The sequence below is a fragment of the Schistocerca piceifrons genome, unplaced genomic scaffold (assembly GCF_021461385.2).
Source record: "Schistocerca piceifrons isolate TAMUIC-IGC-003096 unplaced genomic scaffold, iqSchPice1.1 HiC_scaffold_545, whole genome shotgun sequence".
Taxonomy (NCBI): Eukaryota; Metazoa; Arthropoda; class Insecta; order Orthoptera; family Acrididae; genus Schistocerca; species Schistocerca piceifrons.
In genome coordinates, this window is record NW_025728783.1 from 15,471 (window position 1) to 42,783 (window position 27,313).

Consider the following 27,313-nt stretch of genomic DNA (forward strand, 5'->3'; position numbering starts at 1 on the left):
GGCGTCTGCTTTGTACGTCCGCCGAACGACTCTAATTGTTACGCAAGAAGTGACTTCAATTACATCCAGGCTTTTTACTGTTGTGCGTCCGGCGAGCCTTGCTCCACCTGTCGATGTCGGACGCCTCAATTTTAAGTTGAAACACATTCGGGAATTTTACCTTGCGGTGAGTTACCTCGGTGACGTCTTCTTGCGGCGACCGGTGCCAACGACCAAGGGCTTGATTGCCCGCTGGGAGGGGCTGGCCGGTCCCAATCCAATAGAACTGGCGTCTCCATCTGTGTCCTGGAGGAACGTCTGGAAGAACGTTAGTCTGCCGATCCACTCTATGGCCGTGGCGTCCACGTGGTATAGGGTAATAAATAATTTGGTTCCCACCAATGTACGACTGCACCGTATAGGTCTTTCTGACACGGACACCTGTACTCGGTGTGGTCTCCTGGATACCCTTGAACATCGATTCACCTGCTGTGGGCACCTTGCTAATTGGCGTTGGCTCAGGAAACAACTTGCTTTTGTCACTAGGTCTGCTGAAGCCGCTTATACTATTGACATCATCGTCCGGCCCGATTCTTCCTTTTTTCCGCGGACGAAGCTCCATACCGTCATGTGGTTGATTGGCCATTTCGTACATTTTGTCAACAGTTGTCATGAAGAGGATGGACACCTAGCGTTTCGGCAGTACATGCTTACTGCTTACTGGCAGCGCTTGCGATTGCCAGGCCTCCGAGATGATTTTGCCAATATGCTTAGCCTGACATTTGAAAGAGAGGGTGTTGGCTAAGGTCACCTGTGTGAGCCATTTTCTTTTACACTGTTTCTGAATTTGCCGCCTTTATGTATGTTTCTTCTCTACACCAGGACTGAAGTTTTCGTGTTTTAACCTTTATTTCAGTAAGCAGTCTACATTATATAGTCATGTTTTAGGATTTTAATTTCAGTACTGTACTTCTTTTGAAGTGGCTGTGTGGTGGATAAAAAAAAAAAAAAAAAAAAAAAAAAGGGGTATGATTCCTGCTTAGGGTGCAGGAGGTCCCGGGTTCAAATCCCGGACGAGCCCTAGCGTTTTGTGCAAACTGATCGCACGTCAGTGGCTGAGTCAGCGCAAAAAGCTCGCCGTCAATATCAAATGAACTTCTTATTCGATGTGAGCAATTGACACTCTGGTCCGACGCGTTAAAAAAAAAAATAAAAAAAAAAAAGTGGCTAGGGTACCTGGCTCTCACCCAGGAGGCGCGGGTTCGATTCCCGGTACCGGAAATGCGCATTTTGTTGCTCCTCTTATGCGACTTGGCCCGACTTAGCTCGACTGACGCTACGCTGACGCTTGCAGAAAACTACGTTAAGTACGATTCGTGGTAACAAGTGACGGCGAGAGCGATGCGACACCTGTCCACCTCTTATCGAGGCACCTAACTGTGGTCAACAAAGCTGGAGGACTGCAAGACATTGCCACGGGGGTTGAATGCAGCTAACCACACTGCTTAGTGTCCTAACAGTGGAGACAGGTTCAAAAAAAAAAAAAAAAAATGGGTATAATTCCTGCTTAGGGTGCAGGAGGTCCCGGGTTCAAATCCCGGACGAGCCAACGCGTTTTGTGCAAACTGATCGCACGTCAGTGGCTGAGTCAGCGCAAAAAGCTCGCCGTCAATATCAAACGAATTTCTTATTCGACGTGAGCAATTGACACTCTGGTCCGACGCGTGAAGGCGATTACGAAGGTTTCGGGTACAGGTGGTAGCAGATGCATGTTAGTAAGTCTTGCTTAAAGTGATGAAAAAGTGTTTCCGCCCGGGATCGAACAGGGGACCTTCTGCGTGTTAGGCAGACGTGATAACCGCTACACCACGGAAACTGCTTGTGTGCACCGTACTGCACAGACAACTTGTAGTGATGTTGCCATCGTAACTAAAAAATTCAATAAATGTGGTACTTGCAAAACGAAGGGACGTGCGGCAGATCCACACACGAAGTGGCTCATTGGAGGACAATACGACATAGGCAGGAAAATACTGTTCCCGCCCGGGATCGAACCGGGGACCTTCTGCGTGTGAAGCAGACGTGATAACCGCTACACTACGGAAACGACGGACACGACGAGTCCATCCTTTTTCACTCAAACTTGCCTCAGCCTTTCTATCGTCGGCGAATGCACACACGACAGATCTTTTGTCAGCCTGGAACCCATCACAGCCGAGGGCTCAAGAAGTCTTCGGGGTGCTCGAGAGGGTGTCTGCCGTAGCACCCCTAACGAGATAGCGGCGTTTCGCGCAGTCGTTATTGCGAGTCATATCAGCAAAGCAATCACTTTCTCAGCAGCAAGCAGTGCGAGCCCAGCGGCAGCTCTACATGAAGGTACCGACAGCCCAGGAAGGCCGCCCCCATCCCGCCAGCGTACACGAGACTTCCAGGGCACCCTGGACGACATCGAGGGATTGGAATAATTGGCAATCACCGTGTCACAGCGCTCGTTGGTCTAGGGGTATGATTCCTGCTTAGGGTGCAGGAGGTCCCGGGTTCAAATCCCGGACGAGCCCTAGCGTTTTGTGCAAACTGATCGCACGTCAGTGGCTGAGTCAGCGCAAAAAGCTCGCCGTCAATATCAAATGAACTTCTTATTCGATGTGAGCAATTGACACTCTGGTCCGACGCGTTAAAAAAAAAAATAAAAAAAAAAAAGTGGCTAGGGTACCTGGCTCTCACCCAGGAGGCGCGGGTTCGATTCCCGGTACCGGAAATGCGCATTTTGTTGCTCCTCTTATGCGACTTGGCCCGACTTAGCTCGACTGACGCTACGCTGACGCTTGCAGAAAACTACGTTAAGTACGATTCGTGGTAACAAGTGACGGCGAGAGCGATGCGACACCTGTCCACCTCTTATCGAGGCACCTAACTGTGGTCAACAAAGCTGGAGGACTGCAAGACATTGCCACGGGGGTTGAATGCAGCTAACCACACTGCTTAGTGTCCTAACAGTGGAGACAGGTTCAAAAAAAAAAAAAAAAAAATGGGTATAATTCCTGCTTAGGGTGCAGGAGGTCCCGGGTTCAAATCCCGGACGAGCCAACGCGTTTTGTGCAAACTGATCGCACGTCAGTGGCTGAGTCAGCGCAAAAAGCTCGCCGTCAATATCAAACGAATTTCTTATTCGACGTGAGCAATTGACACTCTGGTCCGACGCGTGAAGGCGATTACGAAGGTTTCGGGTACAGGTGGTAGCAGATGCATGTTAGTAAGTCTTGCTTAAAGTGATGAAAAAGTGTTTCCGCCCGGGATCGAACAGGGGACCTTCTGCGTGTTAGGCAGACGTGATAACCGCTACACCACGGAAACTGCTTGTGTGCACCGTACTGCACAGACAACTTGTAGTGATGTTGCCATCGTAACTAAAAAATTCAATAAATGTGGTACTTGCAAAACGAAGGGACGTGCGGCAGATCCACACACGAAGTGGCTCATTGGAGGACAATACGACATAGGCAGGAAAATACTGTTCCCGCCCGGGATCGAACCGGGGACCTTCTGCGTGTGAAGCAGACGTGATAACCGCTACACTACGGAAACGACGGACACGACGAGTCCATCCTTTTTCACTCAAACTTGCCTCAGCCTTTCTATCGTCGGCGAATGCACACACGACAGATCTTTTGTCAGCCTGGAACCCATCACAGCCGAGGGCTCAAGAAGTCTTCGGGGTGCTCGAGAGGGTGTCTGCCGTAGCACCCCTAACGAGATAGCGGCGTTTCGCGCAGTCGTTATTGCGAGTCATATCAGCAAAGCAATCACTTTCTCAGCAGCAAGCAGTGCGAGCCCAGCGGCAGCTCTACATGAAGGTACCGACAGCCCAGGAAGGCCGCCCCCATCCCGCCAGCGTACACGAGACTTCCAGGGCACCCTGGACGACATCGAGGGATTGGAATAATTGGCAATCACCGTGTCACAGCGCTCGTTGGTCTAGGGGTATGATTCCTGCTTAGGGTGCAGGAGGTCCCGGGTTCAAATCCCGGACGAGCCCTAGCGTTTTGTGCAAACTGATCGCACGTCAGTGGCTGAGTCAGCGCAAAAAGCTCGCCGTCAATATCAAATGAACTTCTTATTCGATGTGAGCAATTGACACTCTGGTCCGACGCGTTAAAAAAAAAAATAAAAAAAAAAAGTGGCTAGGGTACCTGGCTCTCACCCAGGAGGCGCGGGTTCGATTCCCGGTACCGGAAATGCGCATTTTGTTGCTCCTCTTATGCGACTTGGCCCGACTTAGCTCGACTGACGCTACGCTGACGCTTGCAGAAAACTACGTTAAGTACGATTCGTGGTAACAAGTGACGGCGAGAGCGATGCGACACCTGTCCACCTCTTATCGAGGCACCTAACTGTGGTCAACAAAGCTGGAGGACTGCAAGACATTGCCACGGGGGTTGAATGCAGCTAACCACACTGCTTAGTGTCCTAACAGTGGAGACAGGTTCAAAAAAAAAAAAAAAAAAAAATGGGTATAATTCCTGCTTAGGGTGCAGGAGGTCCCGGGTTCAAATCCCGGACGAGCCAACGCGTTTTGTGCAAACTGATCGCACGTCAGTGGCTGAGTCAGCGCAAAAAGCTCGCCGTCAATATCAAACGAATTTCTTATTCGACGTGAGCAATTGACACTCTGGTCCGACGCGTGAAGGCGATTACGAAGGTTTCGGGTACAGGTGGTAGCAGATGCATGTTAGTAAGTCTTGCTTAAAGTGATGAAAAAGTGTTTCCGCCCGGGATCGAACAGGGGACCTTCTGCGTGTTAGGCAGACGTGATAACCGCTACACCACGGAAACTGCTTGTGTGCACCGTACTGCACAGACAACTTGTAGTGATGTTGCCATCGTAACTAAAAAATTCAATAAATGTGGTACTTGCAAAACGAAGGGACGTGCGGCAGATCCACACACGAAGTGGCTCATTGGAGGACAATACGACATAGGCAGGAAAATACTGTTCCCGCCCGGGATCGAACCGGGGACCTTCTGCGTGTGAAGCAGACGTGATAACCGCTACACTACGGAAACGACGGACACGACGGGTCCATCCTTTTTCACTCAAACTTGCCTCAGCCTTTCTATCGTCGGCGAATGCACACACGACAGATCTTTTGTCAGCCTGGAACCCATCACAGCCGAGGGCTCAAGAAGTCTTCGGGGTGCTCGAGAGGGTGTCTGCCGTAGCACCCCTAACGAGATAGCGGCGTTTCGCGCAGTCGTTATTGCGAGTCATATCAGCAAAGCAATGACTTTCTCAGCAGCAAGCAGTGCGAGCCCAGCGGCAGCTCTACATGAAGGTACCGACAGCCCAGGAAGGCCGCCCCCATCCCGCCAGCGTACACGAGACTTCCAGGGCACCCTGGACGACATCGAGGGATTGGAATAATTGGCAATCACCGTGTCACAGCGCTCGTTGGTCTAGGGGTATGATTCCTGCTTAGGGTGCAGGAGGTCCCGGGTTCAAATCCCGGACGAGCCCTAGCGTTTTGTGCAAACTGATCGCACGTCAGTGGCTGAGTCAGCGCAAAAAGCTCGCCGTCAATATCAAATGAACTTCTTATTCGATGTGAGCAATTGACACTCTGGTCCGACGCGTTAAAAAAAAAAATAAAAAAAAAAAGTGGCTAGGGTACCTGGCTCTCACCCAGGAGGCGCGGGTTCGATTCCCGGTACCGGAAATGCGCATTTTGTTGCTCCTCTTATGCGACTTGGCCCGACTTAGCTCGACTGACGCTACGCTGACGCTTGCAGAAAACTACGTTAAGTACGATTCGTGGTAACAAGTGACGGCGAGAGCGATGCGACACCTGTCCACCTCTTATCGAGGCACCTAACTGTGGTCAACAAAGCTGGAGGACTGCAAGACATTGCCACGGGGGTTGAATGCAGCTAACCACACTGCTTAGTGTCCTAACAGTGGAGACAGGTTCAAAAAAAAAAAAAAAAAAAATGGGTATAATTCCTGCTTAGGGTGCAGGAGGTCCCGGGTTCAAATCCCGGACGAGCCAACGCGTTTTGTGCAAACTGATCGCACGTCAGTGGCTGAGTCAGCGCAAAAAGCTCGCCGTCAATATCAAACGAATTTCTTATTCGACGTGAGCAATTGACACTCTGGTCCGACGCGTGAAGGCGATTACGAAGGTTTCGGGTACAGGTGGTAGCAGATGCATGTTAGTAAGTCTTGCTTAAAGTGATGAAAAAGTGTTTCCGCCCGGGATCGAACAGGGGACCTTCTGCGTGTTAGGCAGACGTGATAACCGCTACACCACGGAAACTGCTTGTGTGCACCGTACTGCACAGACAACTTGTAGTGATGTTGCCATCGTAACTAAAAAATTCAATAAATGTGGTACTTGCAAAACGAAGGGACGTGCGGCAGATCCACACACGAAGTGGCTCATTGGAGGACAATACGACATAGGCAGGAAAATACTGTTCCCGCCCGGGATCGAACCGGGGACCTTCTGCGTGTGAAGCAGACGTGATAACCGCTACACTACGGAAACGACGGACACGACGAGTCCATCCTTTTTCACTCAAACTTGCCTCAGCCTTTCTATCGTCGGCGAATGCACACACGACAGATCTTTTGTCAGCCTGGAACCCATCACAGCCGAGGGCTCAAGAAGTCTTCGGGGTGCTCGAGAGGGTGTCTGCCGTAGCACCCCTAACGAGATAGCGGCGTTTCGCGCAGTCGTTATTGCGAGTCATATCAGCAAAGCAATCACTTTCTCAGCAGCAAGCAGTGCGAGCCCAGCGGCAGCTCTACATGAAGGTACCGACAGCCCAGGAAGGCCGCCCCCATCCCGCCAGCGTACACGAGACTTCCAGGGCACCCTGGACGACATCGAGGGATTGGAATAATTGGCAATCACCGTGTCACAGCGCTCGTTGGTCTAGGGGTATGATTCCTGCTTAGGGTGCAGGAGGTCCCGGGTTCAAATCCCGGACGAGCCCTAGCGTTTTGTGCAAACTGATCGCACGTCAGTGGCTGAGTCAGCGCAAAAAGCTCGCCGTCAATATCAAATGAACTTCTTATTCGATGTGAGCAATTGACACTCTGGTCCGACGCGTTAAAAAAAAAAATAAAAAAAAAAAGTGGCTAGGGTACCTGGCTCTCACCCAGGAGGCGCGGGTTCGATTCCCGGTACCGGAAATGCGCATTTTGTTGCTCCTCTTATGCGACTTGGCCCGACTTAGCTCGACTGACGCTACGCTGACGCTTGCAGAAAACTACGTTAAGTACGATTCGTGGTAACAAGTGACGGCGAGAGCGATGCGACACCTGTCCACCTCTTATCGAGGCACCTAACTGTGGTCAACAAAGCTGGAGGACTGCAAGACATTGCCACGGGGGTTGAATGCAGCTAACCACACTGCTTAGTGTCCTATCAGTGGAGACAGGTTCAAAAAAAAAAAAAAAAAATGGGTATAATTCCTGCTTAGGGTGCAGGAGGTCCCGGGTTCAAATCCCGGACGAGCCAACGCGTTTTGTGCAAACTGATCGCACGTCAGTGGCTGAGTCAGCGCAAAAAGCTCGCCGTCAATATCAAACGAATTTCTTATTCGACGTGAGCAATTGACACTCTGGTCCGACGCGTGAAGGCGATTACGAAGGTTTCGGGTACAGGTGGTAGCAGATGCATGTTAGTAAGTCTTGCTTAAAGTGATGAAAAAGTGTTTCCGCCCGGGATCGAACCGGGGACCTTCTGCGTGTTAGGCAGACGTGATAACCGCTACACCACGGAAACTGCTTGTGTGCACCGTCCTTCACAGACAACTTGTAGTGATGTTGCCATCGTAACTAAAAAATTCAATAAATGTGGTACTTGCAAAACGAAGGGACGTGCGGCAGATCCACACACGAAGTGGCTCATTGGAGGACAATACGACATAGGCAGGAAAATACTGTTCCCACCCGGGATCGAACTGGGGACCTTCTGCGTGTGAAGCAGACGTGATAAACGCCACACTACGGAAACGACGGACCCTACAATCCATCCTTGTTCATTCAAACTTGCCTCAGCCATTCTCTCGTCGGCGAATGCACACACGGCAGTTCTTTTGTCAGCCTGGAACCCATCACAGCCGAGGGCTCAAGAAGTCTTCGGGGTGCTCGAGAGGGTGTCTGCCGTAGCACCCCTAACGAGATAGCGGCGTTTCGCGCAGTCGTTATTGCAAGTCATATCAGCAAAAGCAATCACTTTCTCAGCAGCAAGCAGTGCGAGCCCAGCGGCAGCTCTACATGAAGGTACCGATAGCCCAGGAAGGCCGCCCCCATCCCGCCAGCGTACACGAGACTTCCAGGGCACCCTGGACGACATCGAGGGACTGGAATAATTGGCAATCACCGTGTCACAGCGCTCGTTGGTCTAGGAGTATGATTCCTGCTTAGGGTAAAGGAGGTCCCGGGTTCATATCCCGGACGAGCCCTAGCGTTTTGTGCAAACTGATCGCACGTCAGTGGCTGAGTCAGCGCAAAAAGCTCGCCGTCAATATCAAATGAACTTCTTATTCGATGTGAGCAATTGACACTCTGGTCCGACGCGTTAAAAAAAAAAAAAAAAAAAAGTGGCTAGGGTACCTGGCTCTCACCCAGGAGGCGCGGGTTCGATTCCCGGTACCGGAAATGCGCATTTTGTTGCTCCTCTTATGCGACTTGGCCCGACTTAGCTCGACTGACGCTTGCAGAAAGCTACGTTAAGTACGATTCGTAGTAACAAGTGACGGCGAGAGCGATGCGACACCTGTCCACCTCTTATCGAGGCACCTAACTGTGGTCAACAAAGCTGGAGGACTGCAAGACATTGCCACGGGGGTTGAATGCAGCTAACCACACTGCTTAGTGTCCTAACAGTGGAGACAGGTTCAAAAAAAAAAAAAAAAAAAAATGGGTATAATTCCTGCTTAGGGTGCAGGAGGTCCCGGGTTCAAATCCCGGACGAGCCAACGCGTTTTGTGCAAACTGATCGCACGTCAGTGGCTGAGTCAGCGCAAAAAGCTCGCCGTCAATATCAAACGAATTTCTTATTCGACGTGAGCAATTGACACTCTGGTCCGACGCGTGAAGGCGATTACGAAGGTTTCGGGTACAGGTGGTAGCAGATGCATGTTAGTAAGTCTTGCTTAAAGTGATGAAAAACTGTTTCCGCCCGGGATCGAACCGGAGACCTTCTGCGTGTTAGGCAGACGTGATAACCGCTACACCACGGAAACTGCTTGTGTGCACCGTCCTTCACAGACAACTTGTAGTGATGTTGCCATCGTAACTAAAAAATTCAATAAATGTGGTACTTGCAAAACGAAGGGACGTGCGGCAGATCCACACACGAAGTGGCTCATTGGAGGACAATACGACATAGGCAGGAAAATACTGTTCCCGCCCGGGATCGAACTGGGGACCATCTGCGTGTGAAGCAGGCGTGACAAACGCCACACTACGGAAACGACGGACCCTACGAGTCCATCCTTGTTCACTCAAACTTGCCTCAGCCTTTCTCTCGTCGGCGAATGCACACACGGCAGTTCTTTTGTCAGCCTGGAACCCATCACAGCCGAGGGCTCAAGAAGTCTTCGGGGTGCTCGAGAGGGTGTCTGCCGTAGCACCCCTAACGAGATAGCGGCGTTTCGCGCAGTCGTTATTGCAAGTCATATCAGCAAAAGCAATCACTTTCTCAGCAGCAGGCAGTGCGATCCCAGCGGCAGCTCTACATGAAGGTACCGATAGCCCAGGAGCAGATGCATGTTAGTAAGTCTTGCTTAAAGTGATGAAAAAGTGTTTCCGCCCGGGATCGAACCGGGCACCTTCTGCGTGTTAGACAGACGTGATAACCGCTACAGCACGGAAACTGCTTGTGTGCACCGTACTGCACAGACAACTTGTAGTGATGTTGCCATCGTAACTAAAAAATTCAATAAATGTGGTACTTGCAAAACGAAGGGACGTGCGGCAGATCCACACACGAAGTGGCTCATTGGAGGACAATACGACATAGGCAGGAAAATACTGTTCCCGCCCGGGATCGAACCGGGGACCTTCTGCGTGTGAAGCAGACGTGATAACCGCTACACTACGGAAACGACGGACACGACGAGTCCATCCTTTTTCACTCAAACTTGCCTCAGCCTTTCTATCGTCGGCGAATGCACACACGACAGAACTTTTGTCAGCCTGGAACCCATCACAGCCGAGGGCTCAAGAAGTCTTCGGGGTGCTCGAGAGGGTGTCTGCCGTAGCACCCCTAACGAGATAGCGGCGTTTCGCGCAGTCGTTATTGCGAGTCATATCAGCAAAGCAATCACTTTCTCAGCAGCAAGCAGTGCGAGCCCAGCGGCAGCTCTACATGAAGGTACCGACAGCCCAGGAAGGCCGCCCCATCCCGCCAGGGTACACGAGACTTCCAGGGCACCCTGGACGACATCGAGGGACTGGAATAATTGGCAATCACCGTGTCACAGCGCTCGTTGGTCTAGGCGTATGATTCCTGCTTAGGGTGCAGGAGGTCCCGGGTTCAAATCCCGGACGAGCCCTAGCGTTTTGTGCAAACTGATCGCACGTCAGTGGCTGAGTCAGCGCAAAAAGCTCGCCGTCAATATCAAATGAACTTCTTATTCGATGTGAGCAATTGACACTCTGGTCCGACGCGTTAAAAAAAAAAATAAAAAAAAAAAGTGGCTAGGGTACCTGGCTCTCACCCAGGAGGCGCGGGTTCGATTCCCGGTACCGGAAATGCGCATTTTGTTGCTCCTCTTATGCGACTTGGCCCGACTTAGCTCGACTGACGCTACGCTGACGCTTGCAGAAAACTACGTTAAGTACGATTCGTGGTAACAAGTGACGGCGAGAGCGATGCGACACCTGTCCACCTCTTATCGAGGCACCTAACTGTGGTCAACAAAGCTGGAGGACTGCAAGACATTGCCACGGGGGTTGAATGCAGCTAACCACACTGCTTAGTGTCCTATCAGTGGAGACAGGTTCAAAAAAAAAAAAAAAAAATGGGTATAATTCCTGCTTAGGGTGCAGGAGGTCCCGGGTTCAAATCCCGGACGAGCCAACGCGTTTTGTGCAAACTGATCGCACGTCAGTGGCTGAGTCAGCGCAAAAAGCTCGCCGTCAATATCAAACGAATTTCTTATTCGACGTGAGCAATTGACACTCTGGTCCGACGCGTGAAGGCGATTACGAAGGTTTCGGGTACAGGTGGTAGCAGATGCATGTTAGTAAGTCTTGCTTAAAGTGATGAAAAAGTGTTTCCGCCCGGGATCGAACCGGGGACCTTCTGCGTGTTAGGCAGACGTGATAACCGCTACACCACGGAAACTGCTTGTGTGCACCGTCCTTCACAGACAACTTGTAGTGATGTTGCCATCGTAACTAAAAAATTCAATAAATGTGGTACTTGCAAAACGAAGGGACGTGCGGCAGATCCACACACGAAGTGGCTCATTGGAGGACAATACGACATAGGCAGGAAAATACTGTTCCCACCCGGGATCGAACTGGGGACCTTCTGCGTGTGAAGCAGACGTGATAAACGCCACACTACGGAAACGACGGACCCTACAATCCATCCTTGTTCATTCAAACTTGCCTCAGCCATTCTCTCGTCGGCGAATGCACACACGGCAGTTCTTTTGTCAGCCTGGAACCCATCACAGCCGAGGGCTCAAGAAGTCTTCGGGGTGCTCGAGAGGGTGTCTGCCGTAGCACCCCTAACGAGATAGCGGCGTTTCGCGCAGTCGTTATTGCAAGTCATATCAGCAAAAGCAATCACTTTCTCAGCAGCAAGCAGTGCGAGCCCAGCGGCAGCTCTACATGAAGGTACCGATAGCCCAGGAAGGCCGCCCCCATCCCGCCAGCGTACACGAGACTTCCAGGGCACCCTGGACGACATCGAGGGACTGGAATAATTGGCAATCACCGTGTCACAGCGCTCGTTGGTCTAGGAGTATGATTCCTGCTTAGGGTAAAGGAGGTCCCGGGTTCATATCCCGGACGAGCCCTAGCGTTTTGTGCAAACTGATCGCACGTCAGTGGCTGAGTCAGCGCAAAAAGCTCGCCGTCAATATCAAATGAACTTCTTATTCGATGTGAGCAATTGACACTCTGGTCCGACGCGTTAAAAAAAAAAAAAAAAAAAAGTGGCTAGGGTACCTGGCTCTCACCCAGGAGGCGCGGGTTCGATTCCCGGTACCGGAAATGCGCATTTTGTTGCTCCTCTTATGCGACTTGGCCCGACTTAGCTCGACTGACGCTTGCAGAAAGCTACGTTAAGTACGATTCGTAGTAACAAGTGACGGCGAGAGCGATGCGACACCTGTCCACCTCTTATCGAGGCACCTAACTGTGGTCAACAAAGCTGGAGGACTGCAAGACATTGCCACGGGGGTTGAATGCAGCTAACCACACTGCTTAGTGTCCTAACAGTGGAGACAGGTTCAAAAAAAAAAAAAAAAAAAAAATGGGTATAATTCCTGCTTAGGGTGCAGGAGGTCCCGGGTTCAAATCCCGGACGAGCCAACGCGTTTTGTGCAAACTGATCGCACGTCAGTGGCTGAGTCAGCGCAAAAAGCTCGCCGTCAATATCAAACGAATTTCTTATTCGACGTGAGCAATTGACACTCTGGTCCGACGCGTGAAGGCGATTACGAAGGTTTCGGGTACAGGTGGTAGCAGATGCATGTTAGTAAGTCTTGCTTAAAGTGATGAAAAAGTGTTTCCGCCCGGGATCGAACCGGAGACCTTCTGCGTGTTAGGCAGACGTGATAACCGCTACACCACGGAAACTGCTTGTGTGCACCGTCCTTCACAGACAACTTGTAGTGATGTTGCCATCGTAACTAAAAAATTCAATAAATGTGGTACTTGCAAAACGAAGGGACGTGCGGCAGATCCACACACGAAGTGGCTCATTGGAGGACAATACGACATAGGCAGGAAAATACTGTTCCCGCCCGGGATCGAACTGGGGACCATCTGCGTGTGAAGCAGGCGTGACAAACGCCACACTACGGAAACGACGGACCCTACGAGTCCATCCTTGTTCACTCAAACTTGCCTCAGCCTTTCTCTCGTCGGCGAATGCACACACGGCAGTTCTTTTGTCAGCCTGGAACCCATCACAGCCGAGGGCTCAAGAAGTCTTCGGGGTGCTCGAGAGGGTGTCTGCCGTAGCACCCCTAACGAGATAGCGGCGTTTCGCGCAGTCGTTATTGCAAGTCATATCAGCAAAAGCAATCACTTTCTCAGCAGCAGGCAGTGCGATCCCAGCGGCAGCTCTACATGAAGGTACCGATAGCCCAGGAGCAGATGCATGTTAGTAAGTCTTGCTTAAAGTGATGAAAAAGTGTTTCCGCCCGGGATCGAACCGGGCACCTTCTGCGTGTTAGACAGACGTGATAACCGCTACAGCACGGAAACTGCTTGTGTGCACCGTACTGCACAGACAACTTGTAGTGATGTTGCCATCGTAACTAAAAAATTCAATAAATGTGGTACTTGCAAAACGAAGGGACGTGCGGCAGATCCACACACGAAGTGGCTCATTGGAGGACAATACGACATAGGCAGGAAAATACTGTTCCCGCCCGGGATCGAACCGGGGACCTTCTGCGTGTGAAGCAGACGTGATAACCGCTACACTACGGAAACGACGGACACGACGAGTCCATCCTTTTTCACTCAAACTTGCCTCAGCCTTTCTATCGTCGGCGAATGCACACACGACAGAACTTTTGTCAGCCTGGAACCCATCACAGCCGAGGGCTCAAGAAGTCTTCGGGGTGCTCGAGAGGGTGTCTGCCGTAGCACCCCTAACGAGATAGCGGCGTTTCGCGCAGTCGTTATTGCGAGTCATATCAGCAAAGCAATCACTTTCTCAGCAGCAAGCAGTGCGAGCCCAGCGGCAGCTCTACATGAAGGTACCGACAGCCCAGGAAGGCCGCCCCATCCCGCCAGGGTACACGAGACTTCCAGGGCACCCTGGACGACATCGAGGGACTGGAATAATTGGCAATCACCGTGTCACAGCGCTCGTTGGTCTAGGCGTATGATTCCTGCTTAGGGTGCAGGAGGTCCCGGGTTCAAATCCCGGACGAGCCCTAGCGTTTTGTGCAAACTGATCGCACGTCAGTGGCTGAGTCAGCGCAAAAAGCTCGCCGTCAATATCAAATGAACTTCTTATTCGATGTGAGCAATTGACACTCTGGTCCGACGCGTTAAAAAAAAAATAAAAAAAAAAAGTGGCTAGGGTACCTGGCTCTCACCCAGGAGGCGCGGGTTCGATTCCCGGTACCGGAAATGCGCATTTTGTTGCTCCTCTTATGCGACTTGGCCCGACTTAGCTCGACTGACGCTACGCTGACGCTTGCAGAAAACTACGTTAAGTACGATTCGTGGTAACAAGTGACGGCGAGAGCGATGCGACACCTGTCCACCTCTTATCGAGGCACCTAACTGTGGTCAACAAAGCTGGAGGACTGCAAGACATTGCCACGGGGGTTGAATGCAGCTAACCACACTGCTTAGTGTCCTATCAGTGGAGACAGGTTCAAAAAAAAAAAAAAATGGGTATAATTCCTGCTTAGGGTGCAGGAGGTCCCGGGTTCAAATCCCGGACGAGCCAACGCGTTTTGTGCAAACTGATCGCACGTCAGTGGCTGAGTCAGCGCAAAAAGCTCGCCGTCAATATCAAACGAATTTCTTATTCGACGTGAGCAATTGACACTCTGGTCCGACGCGTGAAGGCGATTACGAAGGTTTCGGGTACAGGTGGTAGCAGATGCATGTTAGTAAGTCTTGCTTAAAGTGATGAAAAAGTGTTTCCGCCCGGGATCGAACCGGGGACCTTCTGCGTGTTAGGCAGACGTGATAACCGCTACACCACGGAAACTGCTTGTGTGCACCGTCCTTCACAGACAACTTGTAGTGATGTTGCCATCGTAACTAAAAAATTCAATAAATGTGGTACTTGCAAAACGAAGGGACGTGCGGCAGATCCACACACGAAGTGGCTCATTGGAGGACAATACGACATAGGCAGGAAAATACTGTTCCCACCCGGGATCGAACTGGGGACCTTCTGCGTGTGAAGCAGACGTGATAAACGCCACACTACGGAAACGACGGACCCTACAATCCATCCTTGTTCATTCAAACTTGCCTCAGCCATTCTCTCGTCGGCGAATGCACACACGGCAGTTCTTTTGTCAGCCTGGAACCCATCACAGCCGAGGGCTCAAGAAGTCTTCGGGGTGCTCGAGAGGGTGTCTGCCGTAGCACCCCTAACGAGATAGCGGCGTTTCGCGCAGTCGTTATTGCAAGTCATATCAGCAAAAGCAATCACTTTCTCAGCAGCAAGCAGTGCGAGCCCAGCGGCAGCTCTACATGAAGGTACCGATAGCCCAGGAAGGCCGCCCCCATCCCGCCAGCGTACACGAGACTTCCAGGGCACCCTGGACGACATCGAGGGACTGGAATAATTGGCAATCACCGTGTCACAGCGCTCGTTGGTCTAGGAGTATGATTCCTGCTTAGGGTAAAGGAGGTCCCGGGTTCATATCCCGGACGAGCCCTAGCGTTTTGTGCAAACTGATCGCACGTCAGTGGCTGAGTCAGCGCAAAAAGCTCGCCGTCAATATCAAATGAACTTCTTATTCGATGTGAGCAATTGACACTCTGGTCCGACGCGTTAAAAAAAAAAAAAAAAAAAAGTGGCTAGGGTACCTGGCTCTCACCCAGGAGGCGCGGGTTCGATTCCCGGTACCGGAAATGCGCATTTTGTTGCTCCTCTTATGCGACTTGGCCCGACTTAGCTCGACTGACGCTTGCAGAAAGCTACGTTAAGTACGATTCGTAGTAACAAGTGACGGCGAGAGCGATGCGACACCTGTCCACCTCTTATCGAGGCACCTAACTGTGGTCAACAAAGCTGGAGGACTGCAAGACATTGCCACGGGGGTTGAATGCAGCTAACCACACTGCTTAGTGTCCTAACAGTGGAGACAGGTTCAAAAAAAAAAAAAAAAAAAAATGGGTATAATTCCTGCTTAGGGTGCAGGAGGTCCCGGGTTCAAATCCCGGACGAGCCAACGCGTTTTGTGCAAACTGATCGCACGTCAGTGGCTGAGTCAGCGCAAAAAGCTCGCCGTCAATATCAAACGAATTTCTTATTCGACGTGAGCAATTGACACTCTGGTCCGACGCGTGAAGGCGATTACGAAGGTTTCGGGTACAGGTGGTAGCAGATGCATGTTAGTAAGTCTTGCTTAAAGTGATGAAAAAGTGTTTCCGCCCGGGATCGAACCGGAGACCTTCTGCGTGTTAGGCAGACGTGATAACCGCTACACCACGGAAACTGCTTGTGTGCACCGTCCTTCACAGACAACTTGTAGTGATGTTGCCATCGTAACTAAAAAATTCAATAAATGTGGTACTTGCAAAACGAAGGGACGTGCGGCAGATCCACACACGAAGTGGCTCATTGGAGGACAATACGACATAGGCAGGAAAATACTGTTCCCGCCCGGGATCGAACTGGGGACCATCTGCGTGTGAAGCAGGCGTGACAAACGCCACACTACGGAAACGACGGACCCTACGAGTCCATCCTTGTTCACTCAAACTTGCCTCAGCCTTTCTCTCGTCGGCGAATGCACACACGGCAGTTCTTTTGTCAGCCTGGAACCCATCACAGCCGAGGGCTCAAGAAGTCTTCGGGGTGCTCGAGAGGGTGTCTGCCGTAGCACCCCTAACGAGATAGCGGCGTTTCGCGCAGTCGTTATTGCAAGTCATATCAGCAAAAGCAATCACTTTCTCAGCAGCAGGCAGTGCGATCCCAGCGGCAGCTCTACATGAAGGTACCGATAGCCCAGGAGCAGATGCATGTTAGTAAGTCTTGCTTAAAGTGATGAAAAAGTGTTTCCGCCCGGGATCGAACCGGGCACCTTCTGCGTGTTAGACAGACGTGATAACCGCTACAGCACGGAAACTGCTTGTGTGCACCGTACTGCACAGACAACTTGTAGTGATGTTGCCATCGTAACTAAAAAATTCAATAAATGTGGTACTTGCAAAACGAAGGGACGTGCGGCAGATCCACACACGAAGTGGCTCATTGGAGGACAATACGACATAGGCAGGAAAATACTGTTCCCGCCCGGGATCGAACCGGGGACCTTCTGCGTGTGAAGCAGACGTGATAACCGCTACACTACGGAAACGACGGACACGACGAGTCCATCCTTTTTCACTCAAACTTGCCTCAGCCTTTCTATCGTCGGCGAATGCACACACGACAGAACTTTTGTCAGCCTGGAACCCATCACAGCCGAGGGCTCAAGAAGTCTTCGGGGTGCTCGAGAGGGTGTCTGCCGTAGCACCCCTAACGAGATAGCGGCGTTTCGCGCAGTCGTTATTGCGAGTCATATCAGCAAAGCAATCACTTTCTCAGCAGCAAGCAGTGCGAGCCCAGCGGCAGCTCTACATGAAGGTACCGACAGCCCAGGAAGGCCGCCCCATCCCGCCAGGGTACACGAGACTTCCAGGGCACCCTGGACGACATCGAGGGACTGGAATAATTGGCAATCACCGTGTCACAGCGCTCGTTGGTCTAGGCGTATGATTCCTGCTTAGGGTGCAGGAGGTCCCGGGTTCAAATCCCGGACGAGCCCTAGCGTTTTGTGCAAACTGATCGCACGTCAGTGGCTGAGTCAGCGCAAAAAGCTCGCCGTCAATATCAAATGAACTTCTTATTCGATGTGAGCAATTGACACTCTGGTCCGACGCGTTAAAAAAAAAAATAAAAAAAAAAAGTGGCTAGGGTACCTGGCTCTCACCCAGGAGGCGCGGGTTCGATTCCCGGTACCGGAAATGCGCATTTTGTTGCTCCTCTTATGCGACTTGGCCCGACTTAGCTCGACTGACGCTACGCTGACGCTTGCAGAAAACTACGTTAAGTACGATTCGTGGTAACAAGTGACGGCGAGAGCGATGCGACACCTGTCCACCTCTTATCGAGGCACCTAACTGTGGTCAACAAAGCTGGAGGACTGCAAGACATTGCCACGGGGGTTGAATGCAGCTAACCACACTGCTTAGTGTCCTAACAGTGGAGACAGGTTCAAAAAAAAAAAAAAAAAAATGGGTATAATTCCTGCTTAGGGTGCAGGAGGTCCCGGGTTCAAATCCCGGACGAGCCAACGCGTTTTGTGCAAACTGATCGCACGTCAGTGGCTGAGTCAGCGCAAAAAGCTCGCCGTCAATATCAAACGAATTTCTTATTCGACGTGAGCAATTGACACTCTGGTCCGACGCGTGAAGGCGATTACGAAGGTTTCGGGTACAGGTGGTAGCAGATGCATGTTAGTAAGTCTTGCTTAAAGTGATGAAAAAGTGTTTCCGCCCGGGATCGAACCGGAGACCTTCTGCGTGTTAGGCAGACGTGATAACCGCTACACCACGGAAACTGCTTGTGTGCACCGTCCTTCACAGACAACTTGTAGTGATGTTGCCATCGTAACTAAAAAATTCAATAAATGTGGTACTTGCAAAACGAAGGGACGTGCGGCAGATCCACACACGAAGTGGCTCATTGGAGGACAATACGACATAGGCAGGAAAATACTGTTCCCGCCCGGGATCGAACTGGGGACCATCTGCGTGTGAAGCAGGCGTGACAAACGCCACACTACGGAAACGACGGACCCTACGAGTCCATCCTTGTTCACTCAAACTTGCCTCAGCCTTTCTCTCGTCGGCGAATGCACACACGGCAGTTCTTTTGTCAGCCTGGAACCCATCACAGCCGAGGGCTCAAGAAGTCTTCGGGGTGCTCGAGAGGGTGTCTGCCGTAGCACCCCTAACGAGATAGCGGCGTTTCGCGCAGTCGTTATTGCAAGTCATATCAGCAAAAGCAATCACTTTCTCAGCAGCAGGCAGTGCGATCCCAGCGGCAGCTCTACATGAAGGTACCGATAGCCCAGGAGCAGATGCATGTTAGTAAGTCTTGCTTAAAGTGATGAAAAAGTGTTTCCGCCCGGGATCGAACCGGGCACCTTCTGCGTGTTAGACAGACGTGATAACCGCTACAGCACGGAAACTGCTTGTGTGCACCGTACTGCACAGACAACTTGTAGTGATGTTGCCATCGTAACTAAAAAATTCAATAAATGTGGTACTTGCAAAACGAAGGGACGTGCGGCAGATCCACACACGAAGTGGCTCATTGGAGGACAATACGACATAGGCAGGAAAATACTGTTCCCGCCCGGGATCGAACCGGGGACCTTCTGCGTGTGAAGCAGACGTGATAACCGCTACACTACGGAAACGACGGACACGACGAGTCCATCCTTTTTCACTCAAACTTGCCTCAGCCTTTCTATCGTCGGCGAATGCACACACGACAGAACTTTTGTCAGCCTGGAACCCATCACAGCCGAGGGCTCAAGAAGTCTTCGGGGTGCTCGAGAGGGTGTCTGCCGTAGCACCCCTAACGAGATAGCGGCGTTTCGCGCAGTCGTTATTGCGAGTCATATCAGCAAAGCAATCACTTTCTCAGCAGCAAGCAGTGCGAGCCCAGCGGCAGCTCTACATGAAGGTACCGACAGCCCAGGAAGGCCGCCCCATCCCGCCAGGGTACACGAGACTTCCAGGGCACCCTGGACGACATCGAGGGACTGGAATAATTGGCAATCACCGTGTCACAGCGCTCGTTGGTCTAGGCGTATGATTCCTGCTTAGGGTGCAGGAGGTCCCGGGTTCAAATCCCGGACGAGCCCTAGCGTTTTGTGCAAACTGATCGCACGTCAGTGGCTGAGTCAGCGCAAAAAGCTCGCCGTCAATATCAAATGAACTTCTTATTCGATGTGAGCAATTGACACTCTGGTCCGACGCGTTAAAAAAAAAAATAAAAAAAAAAAGTGGCTAGGGTACCTGGCTCTCACCCAGGAGGCGCGGGTTCGATTCCCGGTACCGGAAATGCGCATTTTGTTGCTCCTCTTATGCGACTTGGCCCGACTTAGCTCGACTGACGCTACGCTGACGCTTGCAGAAAACTACGTTAAGTACGATTCGTGGTAACAAGTGACGGCGAGAGCGATGCGACACCTGTCCACCTCTTATCGAGGCACCTAACTGTGGTCAACAAAGCTGGAGGACTGCAAGACATTGCCACGGGGGTTGAATGCAGCTAACCACACTGCTTAGTGTCCTAACAGTGGAGACAGGTTCAAAAAAAAAAAAAAAAAAAATGGGTATAATTCCTGCTTAGGGTGCAGGAGGTCCCGGGTTCAAATCCCGGACGAGCCAACGCGTTTTGTGCAAACTGATCGCACGTCAGTGGCTGAGTCAGCGCAAAAAGCTCGCCGTCAATATCAAACGAATTTCTTATTCGACGTGAGCAATTGACACTCTGGTCCGACGCGTGAAGGCGATTACGAAGGTTTCGGGTACAGGTGGTAGCAGATGCATGTTAGTAAGTCTTGCTTAAAGTGATGAAAAAGTGTTTCCGCCCGGGATCGAACCGGAGACCTTCTGCGTGTTAGGCAGACGTGATAACCGCTACACCACGGAAACTGCTTGTGTGCACCGTCCTTCACAGACAACTTGTAGTGATGTTGCCATCGTAACTAAAAAATTCAATAAATGTGGTACTTGCAAAACGAAGGGACGTGCGGCAGATCCACACACGAAGTGGCTCATTGGAGGACAATACGACATAGGCAGGAAAATACTGTTCCCGCCCGGGATCGAACTGGGGACCATCTGCGTGTGAAGCAGGCGTGACAAACGCCACACTACGGAAACGACGGACCCTACGAGTCCATCCTTGTTCACTCAAACTTGCCTCAGCCTTTCTCTCGTCGGCGAATGCACACACGGCAGTTCTTTTGTCAGCCTGGAACCCATCACAGCCGAGGGCTCAAGAAGTCTTCGGGGTGCTCGAGAGGGTGTCTGCCGTAGCACCCCTAACGAGATAGCGGCGTTTCGCGCAGTCGTTATTGCAAGTCATATCAGCAAAAGCAATCACTTTCTCAGCAGCAGGCAGTGCGATCCCAGCGGCAGCTCTACATGAAGGTACCGATAGCCCAGGAGCAGATGCATGTTAGTAAGTCTTGCTTAAAGTGATGAAAAAGTGTTTCCGCCCGGGATCGAACCGGGCACCTTCTGCGTGTTAGACAGACGTGATAACCGCTACAGCACGGAAACTGCTTGTGTGCACCGTACTGCACAGACAACTTGTAGTGATGTTGCCATCGTAACTAAAAAATTCAATAAATGTGGTACTTGCAAAACGAAGGGACGTGCGCAGATCCACACACGAAGTGGCTCATTGGAGGACAATACGACATAGGCAGGAAAATACTGTTCCCGCCCGGGATCGAACCGGGGACCTTCTGCGTGTGAAGCAGACGTGATAACCGCTACACTACGGAAACGACGGACACGACGAGTCCATCCTTTTTCACTCAAACTTGCCTCAGCCTTTCTATCGTCGGCGAATGCACACACGACAGAACTTTTGTCAGCCTGGAACCCATCACAGCCGAGGGCTCAAGAAGTCTTCGGGGTGCTCGAGAGGGTGTCTGCCGTAGCACCCCTAACGAGATAGCGGCGTTTCGCGCAGTCGTTATTGCGAGTCATATCAGCAAAGCAATCACTTTCTCAGCAGCAAGCAGTGCGAGCCCAGCGGCAGCTCTACATGAAGGTACCGACAGCCCAGGAAGGCCGCCCCATCCCGCCAGGGTACACGAGACTTCCAGGGCACCCTGGACGACATCGAGGGACTGGAATAATTGGCAATCACCGTGTCACAGCGCTCGTTGGTCTAGGCGTATGATTCCTGCTTAGGGTGCAGGAGGTCCCGGGTTCAAAATCCCGGACGAGCCCTAGCGTTTTGTGCAAACTGATCGCACGTCAGTGGCTGAGTCAGCGCAAAAAGCTCGCCGTCAATATCAAATGAACTTCTTATTCGATGTGAGCAATTGACACTCTGGTCCGACGCGTTAAAAAAAAAAATAAAAAAAAAAAGTGGCTAGGGTACCTGGCTCTCACCCAGGAGGCGCGGGTTCGATTCCCGGTACCGGAAATGCGCATTTTGTTGCTCCTCTTATGCGACTTGGCCCGACTTAGCTCGACTGACGCTACGCTGACGCTTGCAGAAAACTACGTTAAGTACGATTCGTGGTAACAAGTGACGGCGAGAGCGATGCGACACCTGTCCACCTCTTATCGAGGCACCTAACTGTGGTCAACAAAGCTGGAGGACTGCAAGACATTGCCACGGGGGTTGAATGCAGCTAACCACACTGCTTAGTGTCCTAACAGTGGAGACAGGTTCAAAAAAAAAAAAAAAAAAAATGGGTATAATTCCTGCTTAGGGTGCAGGAGGTCCCGGGTTCAAATCCCGGACGAGCCAACGCGTTTTGTGCAAACTGATCGCACGTCAGTGGCTGAGTCAGCGCAAAAAGCTCGCCGTCAATATCAAACGAATTTCTTATTCGACGTGAGCAATTGACACTCTGGTCCGACGCGTGAAGGCGATTACGAAGGTTTCGGGTACAGGTGGTAGCAGATGCATGTTAGTAAGTCTTGCTTAAAGTGATGAAAAAGTGTTTCCGCCCGGGATCGAACCGGAGACCTTCTGCGTGTTAGGCAGACGTGATAACCGCTACACCACGGAAACTGCTTGTGTGCACCGTCCTTCACAGACAACTTGTAGTGATGTTGCCATCGTAACTAAAAAATTCAATAAATGTGGTACTTGCAAAACGAAGGGACGTGCGGCAGATCCACACACGAAGTGGCTCATTGGAGGACAATACGACATAGGCAGGAAAATACTGTTCCCGCCCGGGATCGAACTGGGGACCATCTGCGTGTGAAGCAGGCGTGACAAACGCCACACTACGGAAACGACGGACCCTACGAGTCCATCCTTGTTCACTCAAACTTGCCTCAGCCTTTCTCTCGTCGGCGAATGCACACACGGCAGTTCTTTTGTCAGCCTGGAACCCATCACAGCCGAGGGCTCAAGAAGTCTTCGGGGTGCTCGAGAGGGTGTCTGCCGTAGCACCCCTAACGAGATAGCGGCGTTTCGCGCAGTCGTTATTGCAAGTCATATCAGCAAAAGCAATCACTTTCTCAGCAGCAGGCAGTGCGATCCCAGCGGCAGCTCTACATGAAGGTACCGATAGCCCAGGAGCAGATGCATGTTAGTAAGTCTTGCTTAAAGTGATGAAAAAGTGTTTCCGCCCGGGATCGAACCGGGCACCTTCTGCGTGTTAGACAGACGTGATAACCGCTACAGCACGGAAACTGCTTGTGTGCACCGTACTGCACAGACAACTTGTAGTGATGTTGCCATCGTAACTAAAAAATTCAATAAATGTGGTACTTGCAAAACGAAGGGACGTGCGGCAGATCCACACACGAAGTGGCTCATTGGAGGACAATACGACATAGGCAGGAAAATACTGTTCCCGCCGGGATCGAACCGGGGACCTTCTGCGTGTGAAGCAGACGTGATAACCGCTACACTACGGAAACGACGGACACGACGAGTCCATCCTTTTTCACTCAAACTTGCCTCAGCCTTTCTATCGTCGGCGAATGCACACACGACAGAACTTTTGTCAGCCTGGAACCCATCACAGCCGAGGGCTCAAGAAGTCTTCGGGGTGCTCGAGAGGGTGTCTGCCGTAGCACCCCTAACGAGATAGCGGCGTTTCGCGCAGTCGTTATTGCGAGTCATATCAGCAAAGCAATCACTTTCTCAGCAGCAAGCAGTGCGAGCCCAGCGGCAGCTCTACATGAAGGTACCGACAGCCCAGGAAGGCCGCCCCATCCCGCCAGGGTACACGAGACTTCCAGGGCACCCTGGACGACATCGAGGGACTGGAATAATTGGCAATCACCGTGTCACAGCGCTCGTTGGTCTAGGCGTATGATTCCTGCTTAGGGTGCAGGAGGTCCCGGGTTCAAATCCCGGACGAGCCCTAGCGTTTTGTGCAAACTGATCGCACGTCAGTGGCTGAGTCAGCGCAAAAAGCTCGCCGTCAATATCAAATGAACTTCTTATTCGATGTGAGCAATTGACACTCTGGTCCGACGCGTTAAAAAAAAAAATAAAAAAAAAAAGTGGCTAGGGTACCTGGCTCTCACCCAGGAGGCGCGGGTTCGATTCCCGGTACCGGAAATGCGCATTTTGTTGCTCCTCTTATGCGACTTGGACCGACTTAGCTCGACTGACGCTACGCTGACGCTTGCAGAAAACTACGTTAAGTACGATTCGTGGTAACAAGTGACGGCGAGAGCGATGCGACACCTGTCCACCTCTTATCGAGGCACCTAACTGTGGTCAACAAAGCTGGAGGACTGCAAGACATTGCCACGGGGGTTGAATGCAGCTAACCACACTGCTTAGTGTCCTAACAGTGGAGACAGGTTCAAAAAAAAAAAAAAAAAAAATGGGTATAATTCCTGCTTAGGGTGCAGGAGGTCCGGGTTCAAATCCCGGACGAGCCAACGCGTTTTGTGCAAACTGATCGCACGTCAGTGGCTGAGTCAGCGCAAAAAGCTCGCCGTCAATATCAAACGAATTTCTTATTCGACGTGAGCAATTGACACTCTGGTCCGACGCGTGAAGGCGATTACGAAGGTTTCGGGTACAGGTGGTAGCAGATGCATGTTAGTAAGTCTTGCTTAAAGTGATGAAAAAGTGTTTCCGCCCGGGATCGAACCGGAGACCTTCTGCGTGTTAGGCAGACGTGATAACCGCTACACCACGGAAACTGCTTGTGTGCACCGTCCTTCACAGACAACTTGTAGTGATGTTGCCATCGTAACTAAAAAATTCAATAAATGTGGTACTTGCAAAACGAAGGGACGTGCGGCAGATCCACACACGAAGTGGCTCATTGGAGGACAATACGACATAGGCAGGAAAATACTGTTCCCGCCCGGGATCGAACTGGGGACCATCTGCGTGTGAAGCAGGCGTGACAAACGCCACACTACGGAAACGACGGACCCTACGAGTCCATCCTTGTTCACTCAAACTTGCCTCAGCCTTTCTCTCGTCGGCGAATGCACACACGGCAGTTCTTTTGTCAGCCTGGAACCCATCACAGCCGAGGGCTCAAGAAGTCTTCGGGGTGCTCGAGAGGGTGTCTGCCGTAGCACCCCTAACGAGATAGCGGCGTTTCGCGCAGTCGTTATTGCAAGTCATATCAGCAAAAGCAATCACTTTCTCAGCAGCAGGCAGTGCGATCCCAGCGGCAGCTCTACATGAAGGTACCGATAGCCCAGGAGCAGATGCATGTTAGTAAGTCTTGCTTAAAGTGATGAAAAAGTGTTTCCGCCCGGGATCGAACCGGGCACCTTCTGCGTGTTAGACAGACGTGATAACCGCTACAGCACGGAAACTGCTTGTGTGCACCGTACTGCACAGACAACTTGTAGTGATGTTGCCATCGTAACTAAAAAATTCAATAAATGTGGTACTTGCAAAACGAAGGGACGTGCGGCAGATCCACACACGAAGTGGCTCATTGGAGGACAATACGACATAGGCAGGAAAATACTGTTCCCGCCCGGGATCGAACCGGGGACCTTCTGCGTGTGAAGCAGACGTGATAACCGCTACACTACGGAAACGACGGACACGACGAGTCCATCCTTTTTCACTCAAACTTGCCTCAGCCTTTCTATCGTCGGCGAATGCACACACGACAGAACTTTTGTCAGCCTGGAACCCATCACAGCCGAGGGCTCAAGAAGTCTTCGGGGTGCTCGAGAGGGTGTCTGCCGTAGCACCCCTAACGAGATAGCGGCGTTTCGCGCAGTCGTTATTGCGAGTCATATCAGCAAAGCAATCACTTTCTCAGCAGCAAGCAGTGCGAGCCCAGCGGCAGCTCTACATGAAGGTACCGACAGCCCAGGAAGGCCGCCCCATCCCGCCAGGGTACACGAGACTTCCAGGGCACCCTGGACGACATCGAGGGACTGGAATAATTGGCAATCACCGTGTCACAGCGCTCGTTGGTCTAGGCGTATGATTCCTGCTTAGGGTGCAGGAGGTCCCGGGTTCAAATCCCGGACGAGCCCTAGCGTTTTGTGCAAACTGATCGCACGTCAGTGGCTGAGTCAGCGCAAAAAGCTCGCCGTCAATATCAAATGAACTTCTTATTCGATGTGAGCAATTGACACTCTGGTCCGACGCGTTAAAAAAAAAAATAAAAAAAAAAAGTGGCTAGGGTACCTGGCTCTCACCCAGGAGGCGCGGGTTCGATTCCCGGTACCGGAAATGCGCATTTTGTTGCTCCTCTTATGCGACTTGGCCCGACTTAGCTCGACTGACGCTACGCTGACGCTTGCAGAAAACTACGTTAAGTACGATTCGTGGTAACAAGTGACGGCGAGAGCGATGCGACACCTGTCCACCTCTTATCGAGGCACCTAACTGTGGTCAACAAAGCTGGAGGACTGCAAGACATTGCCACGGGGGTTGAATGCAGCTAACCACACTGCTTAGTGTCCTAACAGTGGAGACAGGTTCAAAAAAAAAAAAAAAAAAAAATGGGTATAATTCCTGCTTAGGGTGCAGGAGGTCCCGGGTTCAAATCCCGGACGAGCCAACGCGTTTTGTGCAAACTGATCGCACGTCAGTGGCTGAGTCAGCGCAAAAAGCTCGCCGTCAATATCAAACGAATTTCTTATTCGACGTGAGCAATTGACACTCTGGTCCGACGCGTGAAGGCGATTACGAGGGTTTCGGGTACAGGTGGTAGCAGATGCATGTTAGTAAGTCTTGCTTAAAGTGATGAAAAAGGGTTTCCGCCCGGGATCGAACCGGGGACCTTCTGCGTGTTAGGCAGACGTGATAACCGCTACACCACGGAAACTGATTGTGTGCACCGTCCTTCACAGACAACTTGTAGTGATGTTGCCATCGTAACTAAAAAATTCAATAAATGTGGTACTTGCAAAACGAAGGGACGTGCGGCAGATCCACACACGAAGTGGCTCATTGGAGGACAATACGACATAGGCAGGAAAATACTGTTCCCACCCGGGATCGAACTGGGGACCTTCTGCGTGTGAAGCAGACGTGATAAACGCCACACTACGGAAACGACGGACCCTACAATCCATCCTTGTTCATTCAAACTTGCCTCAGCCATTCTCTCGTCGGCGAATGCACACACGGCAGTTCTTTTGTCAGCCTGGAACCCATCACAGCCGAGGGCTCAAGAAGTCTTCGGGGTGCTCGAGAGGGTGTCTGCCGTAGCACCC

The 27,313-nt window shown here is 51.5% G+C and overlaps 37 non-coding genes across 37 annotated transcripts; 4 read left to right on the forward strand and 33 right to left on the reverse strand.

Moving 5' to 3' along the window:
• Nucleotides 1-1,782: 1,782 nt before the first annotated feature.
• Trnav-aac lies at nucleotides 1,783-1,855 on the reverse strand. The gene has a single exon. It is a non-coding gene; the product is annotated as a tRNA-Val (tRNA).
• Nucleotides 1,856-2,013: 158 nt separating this feature from the next.
• On the reverse strand, nucleotides 2,014-2,086 carry Trnav-cac. The gene has a single exon. It is a non-coding gene; the product is annotated as a tRNA-Val (tRNA).
• A 379-nt stretch (nucleotides 2,087-2,465) lies between these two features.
• On the forward strand, nucleotides 2,466-2,539 carry Trnap-agg. Its single transcript has one exon. It is a non-coding gene; the product is annotated as a tRNA-Pro (tRNA).
• A 721-nt stretch (nucleotides 2,540-3,260) lies between these two features.
• Nucleotides 3,261-3,333, reverse strand: Trnav-aac. The gene has a single exon. It is a non-coding gene; the product is annotated as a tRNA-Val (tRNA).
• A 158-nt stretch (nucleotides 3,334-3,491) lies between these two features.
• Nucleotides 3,492-3,564, reverse strand: Trnav-cac. Its single transcript has one exon. It is a non-coding gene; the product is annotated as a tRNA-Val (tRNA).
• A 379-nt stretch (nucleotides 3,565-3,943) lies between these two features.
• Trnap-agg lies at nucleotides 3,944-4,017 on the forward strand. Its single transcript has one exon. It is a non-coding gene; the product is annotated as a tRNA-Pro (tRNA).
• A 722-nt stretch (nucleotides 4,018-4,739) lies between these two features.
• Trnav-aac lies at nucleotides 4,740-4,812 on the reverse strand. The gene has a single exon. It is a non-coding gene; the product is annotated as a tRNA-Val (tRNA).
• Nucleotides 4,813-4,970: 158 nt separating this feature from the next.
• On the reverse strand, nucleotides 4,971-5,043 carry Trnav-cac. The gene has a single exon. It is a non-coding gene; the product is annotated as a tRNA-Val (tRNA).
• Nucleotides 5,044-5,422: 379 nt separating this feature from the next.
• Trnap-agg lies at nucleotides 5,423-5,496 on the forward strand. The gene has a single exon. It is a non-coding gene; the product is annotated as a tRNA-Pro (tRNA).
• Nucleotides 5,497-6,217: 721 nt separating this feature from the next.
• Trnav-aac lies at nucleotides 6,218-6,290 on the reverse strand. Its single transcript has one exon. It is a non-coding gene; the product is annotated as a tRNA-Val (tRNA).
• Nucleotides 6,291-6,448: 158 nt separating this feature from the next.
• On the reverse strand, nucleotides 6,449-6,521 carry Trnav-cac. The gene has a single exon. It is a non-coding gene; the product is annotated as a tRNA-Val (tRNA).
• Nucleotides 6,522-6,900: 379 nt separating this feature from the next.
• Trnap-agg lies at nucleotides 6,901-6,974 on the forward strand. The gene has a single exon. It is a non-coding gene; the product is annotated as a tRNA-Pro (tRNA).
• Nucleotides 6,975-7,693: 719 nt separating this feature from the next.
• On the reverse strand, nucleotides 7,694-7,766 carry Trnav-aac. The gene has a single exon. It is a non-coding gene; the product is annotated as a tRNA-Val (tRNA).
• A 1,392-nt stretch (nucleotides 7,767-9,158) lies between these two features.
• Nucleotides 9,159-9,231, reverse strand: Trnav-aac. Its single transcript has one exon. It is a non-coding gene; the product is annotated as a tRNA-Val (tRNA).
• Nucleotides 9,232-9,791: 560 nt separating this feature from the next.
• On the reverse strand, nucleotides 9,792-9,864 carry Trnav-aac. The gene has a single exon. It is a non-coding gene; the product is annotated as a tRNA-Val (tRNA).
• Nucleotides 9,865-10,022: 158 nt separating this feature from the next.
• Trnav-cac lies at nucleotides 10,023-10,095 on the reverse strand. The gene has a single exon. It is a non-coding gene; the product is annotated as a tRNA-Val (tRNA).
• Nucleotides 10,096-11,266: 1,171 nt separating this feature from the next.
• On the reverse strand, nucleotides 11,267-11,339 carry Trnav-aac. The gene has a single exon. It is a non-coding gene; the product is annotated as a tRNA-Val (tRNA).
• A 1,393-nt stretch (nucleotides 11,340-12,732) lies between these two features.
• On the reverse strand, nucleotides 12,733-12,805 carry Trnav-aac. Its single transcript has one exon. It is a non-coding gene; the product is annotated as a tRNA-Val (tRNA).
• A 560-nt stretch (nucleotides 12,806-13,365) lies between these two features.
• Trnav-aac lies at nucleotides 13,366-13,438 on the reverse strand. Its single transcript has one exon. It is a non-coding gene; the product is annotated as a tRNA-Val (tRNA).
• Nucleotides 13,439-13,596: 158 nt separating this feature from the next.
• Nucleotides 13,597-13,669, reverse strand: Trnav-cac. Its single transcript has one exon. It is a non-coding gene; the product is annotated as a tRNA-Val (tRNA).
• Nucleotides 13,670-14,836: 1,167 nt separating this feature from the next.
• On the reverse strand, nucleotides 14,837-14,909 carry Trnav-aac. The gene has a single exon. It is a non-coding gene; the product is annotated as a tRNA-Val (tRNA).
• A 1,392-nt stretch (nucleotides 14,910-16,301) lies between these two features.
• Nucleotides 16,302-16,374, reverse strand: Trnav-aac. The gene has a single exon. It is a non-coding gene; the product is annotated as a tRNA-Val (tRNA).
• A 560-nt stretch (nucleotides 16,375-16,934) lies between these two features.
• Trnav-aac lies at nucleotides 16,935-17,007 on the reverse strand. Its single transcript has one exon. It is a non-coding gene; the product is annotated as a tRNA-Val (tRNA).
• Nucleotides 17,008-17,165: 158 nt separating this feature from the next.
• Trnav-cac lies at nucleotides 17,166-17,238 on the reverse strand. Its single transcript has one exon. It is a non-coding gene; the product is annotated as a tRNA-Val (tRNA).
• Nucleotides 17,239-18,410: 1,172 nt separating this feature from the next.
• On the reverse strand, nucleotides 18,411-18,483 carry Trnav-aac. Its single transcript has one exon. It is a non-coding gene; the product is annotated as a tRNA-Val (tRNA).
• A 560-nt stretch (nucleotides 18,484-19,043) lies between these two features.
• Nucleotides 19,044-19,116, reverse strand: Trnav-aac. The gene has a single exon. It is a non-coding gene; the product is annotated as a tRNA-Val (tRNA).
• A 158-nt stretch (nucleotides 19,117-19,274) lies between these two features.
• Trnav-cac lies at nucleotides 19,275-19,347 on the reverse strand. Its single transcript has one exon. It is a non-coding gene; the product is annotated as a tRNA-Val (tRNA).
• Nucleotides 19,348-20,520: 1,173 nt separating this feature from the next.
• Nucleotides 20,521-20,593, reverse strand: Trnav-aac. Its single transcript has one exon. It is a non-coding gene; the product is annotated as a tRNA-Val (tRNA).
• Nucleotides 20,594-21,153: 560 nt separating this feature from the next.
• Trnav-aac lies at nucleotides 21,154-21,226 on the reverse strand. Its single transcript has one exon. It is a non-coding gene; the product is annotated as a tRNA-Val (tRNA).
• Nucleotides 21,227-21,383: 157 nt separating this feature from the next.
• Trnav-cac lies at nucleotides 21,384-21,456 on the reverse strand. The gene has a single exon. It is a non-coding gene; the product is annotated as a tRNA-Val (tRNA).
• Nucleotides 21,457-22,630: 1,174 nt separating this feature from the next.
• Trnav-aac lies at nucleotides 22,631-22,703 on the reverse strand. Its single transcript has one exon. It is a non-coding gene; the product is annotated as a tRNA-Val (tRNA).
• Nucleotides 22,704-23,263: 560 nt separating this feature from the next.
• Trnav-aac lies at nucleotides 23,264-23,336 on the reverse strand. The gene has a single exon. It is a non-coding gene; the product is annotated as a tRNA-Val (tRNA).
• Nucleotides 23,337-23,494: 158 nt separating this feature from the next.
• On the reverse strand, nucleotides 23,495-23,566 carry Trnav-cac. The gene has a single exon. It is a non-coding gene; the product is annotated as a tRNA-Val (tRNA).
• Nucleotides 23,567-24,738: 1,172 nt separating this feature from the next.
• On the reverse strand, nucleotides 24,739-24,811 carry Trnav-aac. Its single transcript has one exon. It is a non-coding gene; the product is annotated as a tRNA-Val (tRNA).
• Nucleotides 24,812-25,371: 560 nt separating this feature from the next.
• Nucleotides 25,372-25,444, reverse strand: Trnav-aac. Its single transcript has one exon. It is a non-coding gene; the product is annotated as a tRNA-Val (tRNA).
• A 158-nt stretch (nucleotides 25,445-25,602) lies between these two features.
• Nucleotides 25,603-25,675, reverse strand: Trnav-cac. Its single transcript has one exon. It is a non-coding gene; the product is annotated as a tRNA-Val (tRNA).
• A 1,174-nt stretch (nucleotides 25,676-26,849) lies between these two features.
• Trnav-aac lies at nucleotides 26,850-26,922 on the reverse strand. The gene has a single exon. It is a non-coding gene; the product is annotated as a tRNA-Val (tRNA).
• Between the last annotated feature and the right edge of the window lie 391 nt (nucleotides 26,923-27,313).